Source organism: Apium graveolens, chromosome 3, assembly GCF_009905375.1.
Source record: "Apium graveolens cultivar Ventura chromosome 3, ASM990537v1, whole genome shotgun sequence".
Lineage (NCBI taxonomy): Eukaryota > Viridiplantae > Streptophyta > Magnoliopsida > Apiales > Apiaceae > Apium > Apium graveolens.
In genome coordinates, this window is record NC_133649.1 from 109,144,831 (window position 1) to 109,159,774 (window position 14,944).

The window sequence follows — 14,944 nt, forward strand, 5'->3', positions numbered from 1 at the left end:
CATGCCTGTTTCGTATTCTTGCCATATATATCTGTTGGTTCAGTTGATAATACATATGCTAGAGAATAGCGGTAATTTGCATATACCCTTAGTATAGGGACCCAAAGGTGAAAACATTTTCTAAAACCGGGAGTCGAGGATCCCGAGTAGATTATATATATATATATATATATATATATATATGGTTATAGTTTCAAAACTATTAATCGAATAAGGTTTATTCGATAACTTTATATTATTTAATGAATATTATTTCGAATATTCATTCGAGGACTTATGACTCGGCTTATGACTCGGCTTATTTATTTATTGAATATTATTTTGAATATTCATTCGAGGGCTTATGACTCAGCTTATTATTTAATGAATATTATTTCGAATATTCATTCGAGGGCTTATGACTCAGCTTATTTATTTATTGAATATTATTTCGAATATTCATTCGAGGGCTTATAACTCAGCTTATTTTATTTATTGAATATTATTTGAATATTCATTTGAGGATCTATGACTCCGATTATTTGCTGAGATATATTCTTTATTTTATTAAAGAATAAGGTGTCGATAATCAAACTCACTTTTGATTATTCAAATAAAGATAGTACTTTCGTATAGGTATAACTTTGGTTATTTAATATTCATTTCAAGTATAAGTTTTAAAACTTCTACTTCAATTATTTTTATAAAGATTATTCTTTATGGGAATATTATTTAAATAATAATATTCAGATATTAAATAATATATTGGGACTGATTTATTTTGTTAAATCAGCATCACTCCAAACATTCTTAAAAATGTTTTGCGAGTCTTCAAAATGATTTTTAAAAGTTAGAGCAGATCCCAAAACTCATTTTTATATTTAAGATCCTCCTTTCAAAGGGGATTTAAATACTCGCTCAAAACCTGAGGGATCCGGCTCTGTGGTGTGTTTTATATTCGCAACAAGGTTGCTGTCTTGATAAAAGAATTTTGATTACTTACCCAACACTCGGGAAGTAAAATTCTTGGAACAAGTTAATCCATTAACAGGCATCGCCTGGGAAATATCAGTGAGTTTTCCTTTCCAACTAGATACGACTTCTTAGTGGAGCCGTATCAACAAGTTTCTACTTGGGGAAAGTGGGGACGAGCTTACGTTTCAGAGTCATGGATTTCATCTGAACTAGGAGTGGCGTAAGTGGTTGAGTAGCGCCGGCCCAGCCTTATTATATTGGCCCAAATGGCCTGGAAGTTCCGCTAAGGCGGTCCATTCCTTAGGAGTTCAGTGTTCGGTTGACAAGTAAATCCGACAGGTTCTCCTCTACATGTAGAAAATGGTGGGGTTGCACTACTACGACTGATCATCGTAAGTGGTCTTCCCGGCGCGGCAAACTCCCGTAATGAGTTCATCATCCAATTGGATATTTCTGCAACACTACCCAGAGCACTTCGATAGAAAGGCTACGGTTGGGAGATTGTTGAGTGTTGGCAGGGTCAAGTTTTCAAAATGATGTTTGCATCAAATGAAGTATCTCGTAACTTCATTTTATTCTGATGATATTTTAAAGATTTAATCTATTCAAATCTGGTCTTGTAGTCTCATCTATGTGATGAACTTTTGAAACTAATTATAACTTGAACGGTGGTAGTTCAAGTAGTATTTGGAAAAGATATAAGTATATTGAAGTATCTTGTAACTTCATCTTTTAAACTTACATCTAGTAAATGATTATCTTATGCATGACAAAGATTTTCAGAAAAATGTTGAGAAAAGGTTATATATATGAGATCACCTTGCAACGATATTTTTATACAGTTATACACTGGAACTCTGTGTGTATTATGCATGGAAGAGGACTTCCAATATTTTGAAAAGTATATATGCATATATATACTGAATATTTTGCGACTTCATCGCAATAAGATATCAACTTGGTTCATTTCTTTTGACCAAGACCTTCATGAGTACGATGAGAAGGCTCATATATTGTTAATCATTATACATATTATTTTGGTGGGCTTGCTGCTCACCTTTGCTTTCTTCTTTCATCACACAACAACAGATAGAAAAGATGAACAGGACCAAGCTCCCGATTCGCGAGCGAATAGGAAACGTTCCGCAGTTTCCTATAGGCGTTGATGTCGCTGTAGCTGAGGTAGGAGCTACCAATAGGCTAGGCTTCAACTTTTGATGTACCATATTTATGTATATTTATGAATTGTAATAATGGCAAAGAAAATGTAAATTTATTCAGAAAACCTTTTAAGGTGTATTGGCAGATAATTGTGGAATAAAATGACTTCTGATTATTTTTGGATGTTCATCTCTGAGACTATAACTTGTGGTGTGTGTGTTTATTGTGGGGTCACAGTACAGAGTAGTTGATTAATTATTAAGATTGGGTATTATTAAGGGAAATGGAACTCGTGACAACCCGGATCCCCGACCCCGGATTTGAGGGTGTTACATCTATGAAAGGAACAATTTCGTAGCCTTAGTGGAAAAGAATGAAGCCCATTCAGATTATCACAAGATGATGGACTTCATCAAGAACTGCAAACTAAGCTATGCAATGCTGGAAGCCCCAACTATCTATTGTGAGGTAATTGAGGAGATTTGGACAACTGCAGAGTTCAACTCCACAGATATGACCATTGCTTTCTCTCTCAAAGGTAAGGATTATTGTATTAACTGTGATGATATACAATCATGCTTTAAGTTACCTGAGAATAATGCCATGACACCACACACTGATAATGATATATCTGCTATGTTAGATTCCATAGGCTATTCTTTTGATTCTGCTAGTTTAGGGAGCATTAGAAGAAAGGGCCTTAGGAAAGAATGGAGTTTTCTTGGAGATGCCTTTATCAAGGTTTTCTCTGGGAAGATTAGCAATTTTGATGCCATAACTTCATCTCTTATTAATATGCTCTATATGCTTGTTTCTGATAGGTACTTTAATTTTAGCAACTATGTCATGCTAGAATTAGGTTCCAGGTTAGGTAACAAAGCTAATAGACCTCATAACATCTACTATGCTAGATTCTTTATGTTATTGGCTAACCATGTTGCTGAAGGTTTGGTCATAACTAATGAGAGCAATAAACTCAAATGCTGGGCACAAGAGAAAAGGGTCCTTGCAGACCTTTTGAGAATTAACCTCAACAGCTAGGTGCCATTGGTATATTTACCAATAATGAATGCACCTCAGGTAAGTGAGGTAAACACTTCTGCAACTCCTACATCTTCCTCCCCCATTATTTCTTTATCTTCTAGTGTGGAAATGGAATCTGTGTCTTTGTCCCAACAGATTCCTACCAAAGCCACCAAACCTAAAATTCCAAAATACAAGTCAAAGAAAAACACCTCTGTTGTTTCTCAAAAGACAACAGTTGTAAGAACTACCAAAAACCCTGAAGGGAGTGAACAGGGTGTGAGTGGTGAGGGGAGGGGTGAACATCAAGAAACCCCCCAGGATAAGGTGGGAGAGGTGAGTGGTACCCTAGCCAGCCAAACCACAGTTTCTCAAAAGACTGTGGTGGTTCAAAAGGAGTCAAACACATCCCTAGTTGCATCCTCCCAAAAGGATGCAGCTATTGAAAATAGTTCCCAACCAGGGACACAGAACAAAAGAGGGAGGGACACTGAAGCCACACATTCACCTGTCAAAGATTTTTCAAGAAAAAAGAAGGCTAAAACCCTAGTTTCCACACAGGGGGCACACACTGCACAGATACATCCACCTGTATCTTTGCCTTCTCAAATTCAGCTTGATGTGGCTCCAGCAAATGTGGAGTCACAGCCCCATTCTCTCATAATCGACACACAACAATCACCAAATTCTCCATCACCATCTCTGGATGTGGATATGATATTCACATCAATTCCTGATTCTCCCTCTTTAAAACTCAGGGAGGAGCCCCACTCAAATCCTGGTGATCATCATCTGTTAGATGACTTGTTGGATCATCAGCCAATTCTTTCAGACTTAGTTGAAGAATCTGTGTCACCTCACTTAAAATCAATTCACACAGATTCAACAATTATGTCACTTTCAATATCTACATCTTTTCCTTCTTCAACGGATATCTCTCATCCGTTGACAAGTGGTTGTTCTTCGACGGATAAGCTTAATAGCAGTTATCCGTTGATATCATCAGTTTCCACTTCAACGGATACTCCCTATCCGTTGATGGTCTCTACACATATAACTGATTCAATTCCAAGTGTAGAAGACATGGTTACTGTACAATCACTTCTAGGATTGAGGGAAGGGAGTGATAATTTGAGTGAGAGGCTGGGTTGCTCCCAGGCAAAAGGAGAGGTTGAGAGTCAAAATATGCATGCTATTTCTTCCAGCATGGCAAAAGTAAGTGAGGGGAGTACCACCTTAGTAGGTGAGGGTGAGGGTGTGTGTGAGCCAGGGGGAGCCCTTGATGCAAGAACATAGAGAAAATGAGAGAAAAGCAGGTACAGAAGCTATAAGGGTGGATCCAGCCATTGCCAGTGAGTCAATGATTGTGGATGATACTGAAAAGGGAAGATAATTTCAGCAACATTACAAAGCTGAAATTGATAACATTTCTTTGGATGCTGACACTTTTACTCATCCTGTTTCAGCCTATTAACTGTTGGCTTCTCAGGACAATGTGGAGGCAGAGCAGACTTTGAACATAGTGCACACTTCAGAATCTCTTCAAAGAGATAAAGCTGCTGTTAATAGGATGCCTTCTCAAGCTGGTGAGCCATCTGAAGAATTTGAAGTAAATTCTAATGATGATGACTCCAATTCTTTGGATGGGAGCATGAACTTAGGGGGAGATGAAGGCCCAAGTTCTGTTCCAGATTTACCTGAATGGGCATGGACAAAGAAATCTACACCAGGACAGTTTAGTGTAGCTTTGGTCAAGCAAGTAATGGCTATTCAAAAGGCCCTTCAGGAGACTACAGATGCTGGTACAAAGGCTATTCTTCAAGCTCATCTAGACTCTCTGCATCTCTTGCAGTTGCAGCATATCAGACAGAATTTAAGTGTGGATGAACTCAAAAAGGATATTGCTGATCTGAAATCCTACAATTCTGAGAAGTTGGATTCAGTTATGCCTTATTGTATAATGCAAGATTTGTTGCTGAGATTGAGGAGAGAATCTAATGCTGACAAGAGGCTGGCCAAGTTGGAAATAAGAGTTCAAGTCATTGAAGACTCTGTGGTCACCATGCTTCAAAATCAACAATCTCAGACAAATCTACTATTGCAGCTGGAAAAAGCACAAGGTTTGACCCCTATCCTTGATGATAACAAAAAGGGGGAGAATAAAAGGGAAGGGGAAGGAGAGCCATCAACAACAGTTCAAATATCTAAAGTGCTAGTTCCTGCCATCACCACTTCTCCAACTCTTCAAATCAAAGGAAAGCTTGATGGAATTGATCTAATCCAGATAGCAGCAGCTGAGATGAAAGTCAAAGAGCAAAGGAAGAAAATTGATGAAAGGATGCAACAAATCTTTGGTTCTACAACTTCTAAATCACAGTCTGTGAAGCATAGCACAAAGGTGGAGCCAATCATTATGGAGCTCAAGCCAGTAAGGAGGAATAAGGTTGGAGAGACTTCTTCCAAGAATCTGAAACCTATGGTTCTCAAGCCCAACAACAGATCCAATAAGGACTCTATAAAGAACCCTCTAAGCCTTGCTCAGTTGAAAGAAGTGGACTTTCCTCTTCCAAAGCCTAATGAAGACAAGATTTTGGGTGGTAATATCATGAAGCACAAGGAGACCAAGGATGTGGTTGAAAGGATGAACATGGCCATTATCTTTAGAGAGGGAAAGAGTATCTGTGTGATATAAGGACATCTCAAATTCTCAATAGCCAAGAGGGAAGAAACCAGAAGGTTGAAGGAAGAAGCTAAAAAGCTAAAGGCTGACAAAAGAGCACAAACAAAGCTTGAAAATTAGCTAAAGTCAAGTCAAGCTGAAGAAAAGAAAGAAATTGAAGACAAGAGTGAAGATGTAGGTATGGGGGACATGATTAGTGATGATGTGGAAGAAAGAAGTAAGGAAAGAAAGGAATGACAGAAAGGGAATAGAAAGAAGGTCAATGCAAAAAGGAAGATGGTAGATGAAACTGAAGAAACCCAATCAAAATCCAAACCACTACCTTCTATTCCTGAACCCATTGTGCCTAACCCATTCATAAACATCCATGGTGAAACAATCACTCCTAAGGAGGAACCAATTGATTGAGACACCATCAAATTGCCCACCTTCTTAACCACTTCCCCATCATCAAAGAAACAGAAAAGGAAAATCAAATCAACACCTCATCTAACCTCAATCAAATTCACTCAGAAGCCTAAGCCACAAGCCTCAAAGGATGATTATGTTCACATTTGTGACATAAAGGAATTTTCAGACATTGAACTCTATCTGGATGAGCTGGAGGAAGTAAGGGGAATAGATGCCTACAGACAGCTTCCAGAAAGACTAGTGTTCAAATATAAAGGAAGTGGGGAAAAGACTTGGCCTCTCTACAGGATTCTGAATGAAGGCTATTCTACCTTGGTTAGAGTCTACCCAACCATAAAAAGGGATTCTGGCTTTACCAGGACTGCCAAAGCTGAGATTTTCAACAAGATTGCCAGTATAAGGAAAACTTGGTGGGAGCCCAATGCCTTGCCTAGAACATTACTCATCCAAGAGAGAGGAATTATAATTCATAAATCACCTCATTGGTTGATGGAGTTCAGAGACAATAAAGGAGTCAGAAGATTTTTCAGACTTGAAGATCAACTCAAGATTGCCAGTAATGAAACTCTCAAGGATATGCAATCTAAGTTGGACATCAATGAAGAAGATGAAGCTGAATTCTACAGACAACTCCAACTCCAAATAGAGGAGAATGACAGGAGGCTAGGGAAGAAAATAAGGGATCAAAGGAAAAGAAATTAATTTGCTCAGACTAAAGGAGCACCCTTGGAAACAATATAATTCTTCAATTCTATCTCAGTATTCACACTTTTGCAGCACTTTTGTATTTCTACTTTATTTCAGTTTATATGTTTGTTAAGTGTTTTGTTATCATCAAGTTGAACCCAAATTTATGCCTATAGTTCTAGTAGACATAAATAGGGGGGGGGGGATTGTTAGGAATATGTGAATCAGTTTGATGATAAGTTAAACAAAACACTTAAGTAGAAATCTAGTGTTTGTAGCCTCAACGGATAAGACCATTTTGGCTATCCGTTGAAGGAGTAGCTTTACTTAGAAATAAGTTTAGTATTGTAGCACATTTTATTCTCTGTATTTAAGTTGTAATTCTTAGATGTTGTGGGAAATTATCAGTCATGTTGACTACTAGTGGATATGCAAATAGGAGGGCTAATTGTAAATATTTCATGCCTTGTAATTTTGTATAAGTGAAGTAGTATCAACTGATATTAAAGGCCTTCAACGGATGAGAAACAAAGCTTCAACGGATGTCTCTAAAGCTTCAACGGATAACATCCATCAATGGATGAGTGCTTCAACGGATAAAGTTTCAACTGCTAAATGCATCAACGGATAAAGTTTCAACGGATAAAGCATCAACGGATGAAAGCTTCAACGGATGCTTAGTTCAATAGCAGTTGATAGTGACAATTCATAAGCTGACAGAGGCACATGAGTTGACAGAGATAAACTGGAATGTGGCAGCCTCTAGGAGGAATCAAGAAAATGCAGCATTTCCATTCTGGTGTAAACAAGAAAGTATTCAAAGATTCACAGCTAAACTTAAATTGCATTGTATAGAGAAATGAAGAAGAAACATGTAAAAAATCTTTTAATTGTATTTTACAGTTTTGTCTTCACTTGTAAACTTGGTGTTATATAAACCAAGTAGCAGCTAGTAATTAGAGTGTGAATTTTCGAGAGCTGTTTAGAAAAATCCAGAGAGAAAATCATCTAGTTTGTACTAGGACGCAGCTGTGATTTAATTCTTTGAATCACAGATTTTCTGAAATAACACATCTCTGGTGGAACAACAAATCCACCAGAAAAGTTTTTAAGTCTGTTGTGTTCTTTACATTTGTGTTTGAATATATATCTGTCTGTATTAGCTGAAAGCAATTCACACACACTTGTTCATTAAAACACATAGCCTAGAAACTGCTCAAAACTTGAAAAAGTTTTGAAATTTATATTCAACCCCCCTTCTGTAAATCTCATTGTTAGTTTACTGGGAATAACAAGCCTGATCCTGCCCACTATCATCTATATTCAAAGCCCATATGGAATATGAAATATAGGGCCTTGAAACTTACTTAAAGCCCATTACCGTGACTATAATCTAAAGTCAGTAAGAAGTAATGAGAATAAATCAATATGAAAACTTTAAATTGATTGTAAAGCATAGAGGTGAGTATGAGGCTTATAAGAATTCAAAGGCTAGCTAAGAAACCATGCTGCTGCTGCCGGATTACTACAAATAGGGGTTTTAGAAATATGGACCACGCGAAAGTCTGAAACCTACCAGAAATTTAAAACGTTATTGTGAATGCAACTATTACAAGTTCCTCATTTTTGTTAATACCTGAGACTTTTTTTCTTACTGTTTTCTTTCTTGTTTTTGTCTTTGGGCATTCTTTTGAACTAAGAGAGTCTACCTAGCAGAAACTGTTGATTGATGTTTTGACAGCGAATTTTATATCTTAAAGTTTCAAAATAGAATCCTAATTTGGTTTAGGAAAATTTTGGGCTCTTAACTATTTTATTCTTTACAATTTTAACAATTTAAATTATAATTTATGATAATTTTTACTAAAATAATTAAAATGTTTACTCCATCAAAAAATGCGCCCACTTAAAGTGCGGAACAAAACAATCAAACGACCTTGGGAAGGACAGTCAACCCCTGCAAGTGTAACCCATTGTCATTGTCCTTTCACAGGCCAAGATGTGAAAGCTCATGTGCTTCCCATCTTTCTTTCTCCCTGTATTCTAAGAAATGCTAAGCACTTGATCCCAACAATTACTTTAACTAATCATCAGCTATAAATTAATGTTGTTTATATTTTTCAAGGCAATTGTAGATTAATATTTAATCTCACTGAAATATATCACATTTGTATCTCACTAAAAAAATAATGTTACTTTTTTTAAAAAATATACCCTTTTATGCTGTAAACCATTTCCGGGGTGAGTCACAATCAAACCAGGACATGAAATAATAGAAAATAAACCTTAATCACTTGAGAATATCCAATTAGTTTATTCATTTAACAAAAAAAATATACATTTCAAAAAAAAGAAGAGGAAAACCCAATTTATTTTGATATTTAGTCAACTCTATTTCCAAAATCATTTAAGGACAAGCTGTGCTAATGGAATGAATGAGATATATATTAGAGAAATCAAAAATATTTCAAAAATTTATATGTCAGTGATAACATGACAAAATGATAGGGTTGATGGTAATGCAGGGGCTTCTCATCTACTTTAGTATTATATTTACAACTAACTCCCCCGAGATGTACAATTACATTTGGAGCACATTCTAAAATTAAAAACCTAACCATGCAAACGGGATGAATCCATAAACACATACGACTGAATGTAAGAAATGAATACTGAATACAACACAACACAACACAGCAGGTTGAGGTTGATAAATGATAAAAGGGGGGTACGTACGTACAACACACCATGGGTTGGGAGGAGGGATCCCCACTCATAATCATAATGATATGATGGCCTTATACTGTTGTGATAGTAACTAGACCTTTTGTCCTTGAAGAAAGTAAGCACACAGAAAAAAAGAAAAGAAAGAAAGAAATGTTAAGCTTTATTCAAAAGCCTTTTGATTTCTTTTCCCCTTTCTCTTCTTACCCCCCCTTCCCCACTCACCCACTCATCTTAACTACCTTACTTTTTGTTGTTTTAATTTTCCTTACCAGAACTACACATAAATTTAAAAATAAAATTTTCTCTCTCATATTAACAACCGTATCATCTTCTTCAATCATAAAGCAATCGATTACAAAATGATAGAGGTGTGTAGTATATGTATATGCTATCAATTCATCCATCTTTTCTGTTCTGCCAAAAAAGTCCTGCAGCCCCCTTCTGTGCTGCATGCACTAATTGCCCCTTTCATTACGACCACCTCGATGCCCACGCATCTATCCTAGGGTTAGACACGACATTACTTTCCTCCCCTCTCTCAAAGGTTGCTTTCTACATTTATTAATTTCTCTTTCACAGATTTCATTCACTTCAACTTTGCTACCTTCATTAATTGTATTGCATTTCTTGGCAAAATATCAAACACTTTGTAAAGCAGTTCCATAAAATAAGGGTTAGACCCCTGGGGATTTCAGCACTGGACCATTACTGTTTTCGTTATCTGTCCTTTTGAACAACTATTTTGGTTGAATTTTGGTTTCATTACATTACATCATTTTTGTTTATAGGGTTTCAGCCTGCACCCGGCCCCTTGAATAATTCAAGACTAAGTACAATTTGTGGACATATATATATATATATATAAGATGCCTATACGTTCATCCCTTTTGGTAAAAAATAAAAATCTATTTTCAAAATGAATGATTAAATTAAGTCGTGAGAATCATTTTAACTTGGCACAAAAGCATGATTGAATCTAAATTTGCAACTTCTTACAATTACAAAACTACTAATTAATTAACGAACATATGTTATCGCTGTTGTAGTTATGAATTATTAGCTGTAACAACATCTTCACTAGTAGGTGTATCAAAATATAATGTGGCATGTGATAACTCTGTTTTTTCCCCGATCTTCTCCTTTTTCACTCAAACTCGAGCCCTGACAGGTGATATGTGGTTAATCTGTGAGGGATTTGTTGAGTTGTACCTCGCTGAAGAGCTTTGTCACAAGAATGCTCATGCGGCAGGAAAGGGCACTTCCGGGCGTAGCCATCTCCTCCTCGTGAAGATGGTCGTGAGAAGACCCCCTCCTCCCGAGAATTGATTTATAACGATCCAGGCTTCGTGCGTAATTTTTTTCAAGTTTGTAACTGAGCCTTTGTGGCTTCTAGACTTTATGTTTGTCTTAGTTTCCTGAATATTTGCTTCTGTTTAAACTTGATTCGGGGGCGGTTTGCCCCGGATATGCATGTAAATATATTTCCGTTTACCGCATTTGTTCTTGCAGTTTTTAGTGAATGATTTACTATGTTCATAAGTGTAACGGCTCATATACTTTTATATTATTTAAAGGTGTTATTATTAAACATTTAATTAAATAAATATGTGTATTAGTTTTGTCAGCTATGTGTTGTTTTACTTTTATCTATGTGTGTGAATTATGGTGTCCAGGGTGGTTCGTGTAATTAATTATGGACTTGTATTGAATTGTTTTCACTTTTAAAAGTGGATTTAATACAAGTTTATTTGTGTAAATATGTGGATTGTCTCTAAAATTATTTTTATGAGTTTATAATCTCAATATTTATTTTTGGGATTTTATAAAATTCAGAAATCAGTATTTCATCAATTATTTAGCCATGTATGATTTTCTAATTATATTTATTTGTAGAATCCGTATTTAATTCCAGAATTCTTCAAAAATTATGAAACTCATATTTATTTAAGTTGGGAATATTCTGAGAATTTTAAAATTATTTTGGGAATTTTCGGAGTTAGTTTTACCCGCGCGTCAATTTGTTTAATTGATAAAAGCGGGTATGAATTGTGTTTCGGAAATTATTTTAAAATTACGAAATTTATACTTTTATAAACTTCGGGATATTTGTGACATTTTAAGACTATTTTCGTAATTTTCTGAAACTATTTTGCGTGCACCTCAGTCCGTTAATTTCGAATTTCGGGATAAAACCGGGTCTCAGAATCTTCATAGTTATCCCATAGTATACGTGTTGATATTTCAGGAATTGTTTGTTGTGTGTCTTATTTTGATTTGTGGTAGTAGCTCAAAGTTAGTAAAAGAAAGAAAAATGATAAAACAGAAACCCACCCCTGTTGCTTCTCTTTCTCCCATCTCTCTCTCTCCTTAATTCATCTCTCTCTCGATCCTTTTCTTTCCCGGTGTTCTTTCCTCCATTTTCCCCTTCTTCCTCCCGGTTATGTTTCATTTCGGTAATCATTCAGCCGCCCTGTACTCCGGTTATATTTATGATTATCTGTTCCTCCTTGTTTAGCCGCCGCCCTTCGCCGTTTTCCGGCGGGGTGGTGGCGCATGGCATCTTGCTCGAGCGTGTGTTGCGTATGTATATGATAAGTGGCATTTTATACCACTTAGAACGTCTTAAAATGGCTTAAATTGGTGTCTTGAAATCAAGTATTTTGTGTATTTGATGCGTTTTTCTAGTGTTTATGTATTTCAGGGTATTAGTTGCATTTCGGAGGAGGAATCATCAAGAATAAGCCTTGGCATGTGTTCACCATTGCGAGAGGAAAAGAACGGGCAGATTACGGCGAAGAAACGGAGCAAACCTGGATTTTTTCCAGTAGGGTCCTGCGCGCCCGCGCAGCAATGCTGAGCGGCCGCGCAGCAGCCTTGCGCGCCCGCGCAGAAATGCTGAGCGGCCGCGCAGGGTCGGGGAAAAGGATAAATTATTTTGGACTTCTACTTCTGTTTGGCTTCCAACTTCTATGTAATCTGAGTTTTATGGGACTATTATATAAGTAGATTTGAGACGTTTTCATAGAGAAGAAGAAGGAGATTATGTTTTAGATTGTGTTTTGCGCAAGAAGCGAAGGAGATAAGGAAGAAGACCGATTTAGCACACCGCAACGAAGAGGAAGCATATATTCTTGTGATTCTTGTTTCGTTGTGACGTTGGATGCTAGTTTTCTTGCTTTGACTTATTTACTCTTGTGACGTACTCTGTTTTAATATAATTAGTTTAGTTATTATTTTCTTGTGTCATTTATCATGATTTCATATGAACCCATGATGGCGATAAGTTCTATAATGGGCTAATCGTGATCATGGGGTTGCAACGGATTTATTATGAAATTCTTTAGTTAATTGTTTAATACTTTAGTGTGTGATGATTGCATGATATCTAGTATTGGTTGTGCGTATTCGTCTTATGTGCGTCGCGAACATATAAGACAGGGTATTAATCTCTTGTGAAGCGACGGTGGATCTTGAGATTTAGAACTTGCCATGCTAGCATAGGTTCATGTACGTTGTGCATGATTAGTAGGTAACTCTAACAGTTTTATTTGCCTTATATAATCAAAAGGAATAACTTGTGCTTAAATCGTTGTGTTGTCAATTTCTGTAGACATATAGGAACTCAACATAATTGATGACTATTCAACTTCTATCTTAATTGTGGATGCTTGGTAGAATGGTATTAGTACAATGAAAGTTGGCTTTTATCAGTTTCGTGTTATTCGATTAATATCATCACTGTCACATGCTAAAGGTAATAATAATGGCTATAGAAGGAAGTAATAATGAAGTTGTGATCTCATGAGTGTTTTATTATTGATAAATTGAAGTGTTAGTTAAGTGGTTAATTAAGTAGTTAATTATAGTTAATATTTAATCAACAATTTTAAGTGTTATCTTAACATTGAGAAGTAATCATACATTGGTGAGTGAGTTTAATTAGACAATAACTTAGTCTGAGTCTCTGAGGGAACGAACTAGAAAGTATTCTATATTACTTGCGAACGCGTATACTTGCGTGAATATTAGTGCATGATTTCGCCCTAACAAGTTTTTGGCGCCGCTGCCGGGGACTCGGCGTATTTGTTTAGTTTATGTACTTACCATCATTGGTCATTAGGACTCAGTGATTAGGACGTAGTAGTTAATTACTCTTTTCGGTTGTGTTTCAGGTACTTTAACAAGCGTTTATGCAAACTCGTTCTCGTGCTCGCAAGAGGACCTTAGATACAGCTGAGGAGAAAGACGAAGTTCTTGATACTCCGGAGAAGTTAGATTTTGAGGATTCGGATTCAGGAACTGAGCAGAAAGAACCAGTAAACATGGGAGATCGTATTGTTCAAGCTGATCCAGCTCTTATGGATTTTTCTCGGCCTAAAATTGATGACATTCAGTCAAGCATCCTTCATCCGGCTATTCAAGCTAACACCTTTGAAATCAAGCCGGGCACTATTCAGATGGTGCAGAATTCTGTTTCTTTTGGAGGAGCGGCAACTGAAGACCCCAACATGCACATAAGGAATTTTGTCGAGATCTGCAGCACTTTTAAGTATAATGGCGTGACTGATGAGGCTATCAAGTTGAGGCTTTTCCCATTCTCACTGAGGAATAAGGCTAAAGACTGGTTACATTCTGAACCAGCTGGGTCCATCACTACGTGGCAAGATCTTGCGCAAAAGTTTCTGGTGAAGTTTTATCCAATGGCAAATACTGCTGCTATGAGGAGTGCTCTTACTCAGTTTGCGCAGCAACCTACAGAATCTATGTGCGAGGCTTGGGAACGCTACAAGGAAATTTTGAGAAAATGTCCACATCATGGAATGCCGGATTGGATGGTAATCACTGGTTTTTGTAATGGTTTGGGGGCCCAATCTCGGCCCATGCTCGATGCAGCAGCTGAAGTCGCCTTATGGGCTAAAATCTATACTGAGGCGTATAATCTTATCGAGACGATGGCTGCAAACGAGCATCAAAACCCAACTCAGAGGATGACGTCAGGCAAGGTCGCAGGTATTCTGGAAGTTGATGCAGCCACCGCTATTGCAGCCCAGCTCCAAGCGCTATCAATGAAGGTTGATTCTTTGGCTACGTATGGAGTTAATCAAATAGCTATGGTTTGTGAGCTTTGTGCAGGTTGTCATGCTACGGATCAGTGTTCTCTTGTCAACGAATCTGTTCAGTATGTGAATAATTATCAGCGACAACAGCAGCCTGTGCCAGCAACCTATCATCCTAACAACAGAAATCATCCAAATTTCAGCTGGGGGAATAATCAGAATGCTATTCAGCCACCATATCAGC

The 14,944-nt window shown here is 37.0% G+C and overlaps 1 non-coding gene across 1 annotated transcript; it reads right to left on the reverse strand.

Annotated features, from left to right (window-relative positions):
• Window positions 1-14,358: 14,358 nt before the first annotated feature.
• Window positions 14,359-14,465, reverse strand: LOC141715544 (small nucleolar RNA R71). The gene has a single exon (XR_012572302.1). It is a non-coding gene; the product is annotated as a small nucleolar RNA R71 (small nucleolar RNA).
• Window positions 14,466-14,944: the final 479 nt, after the last annotated feature.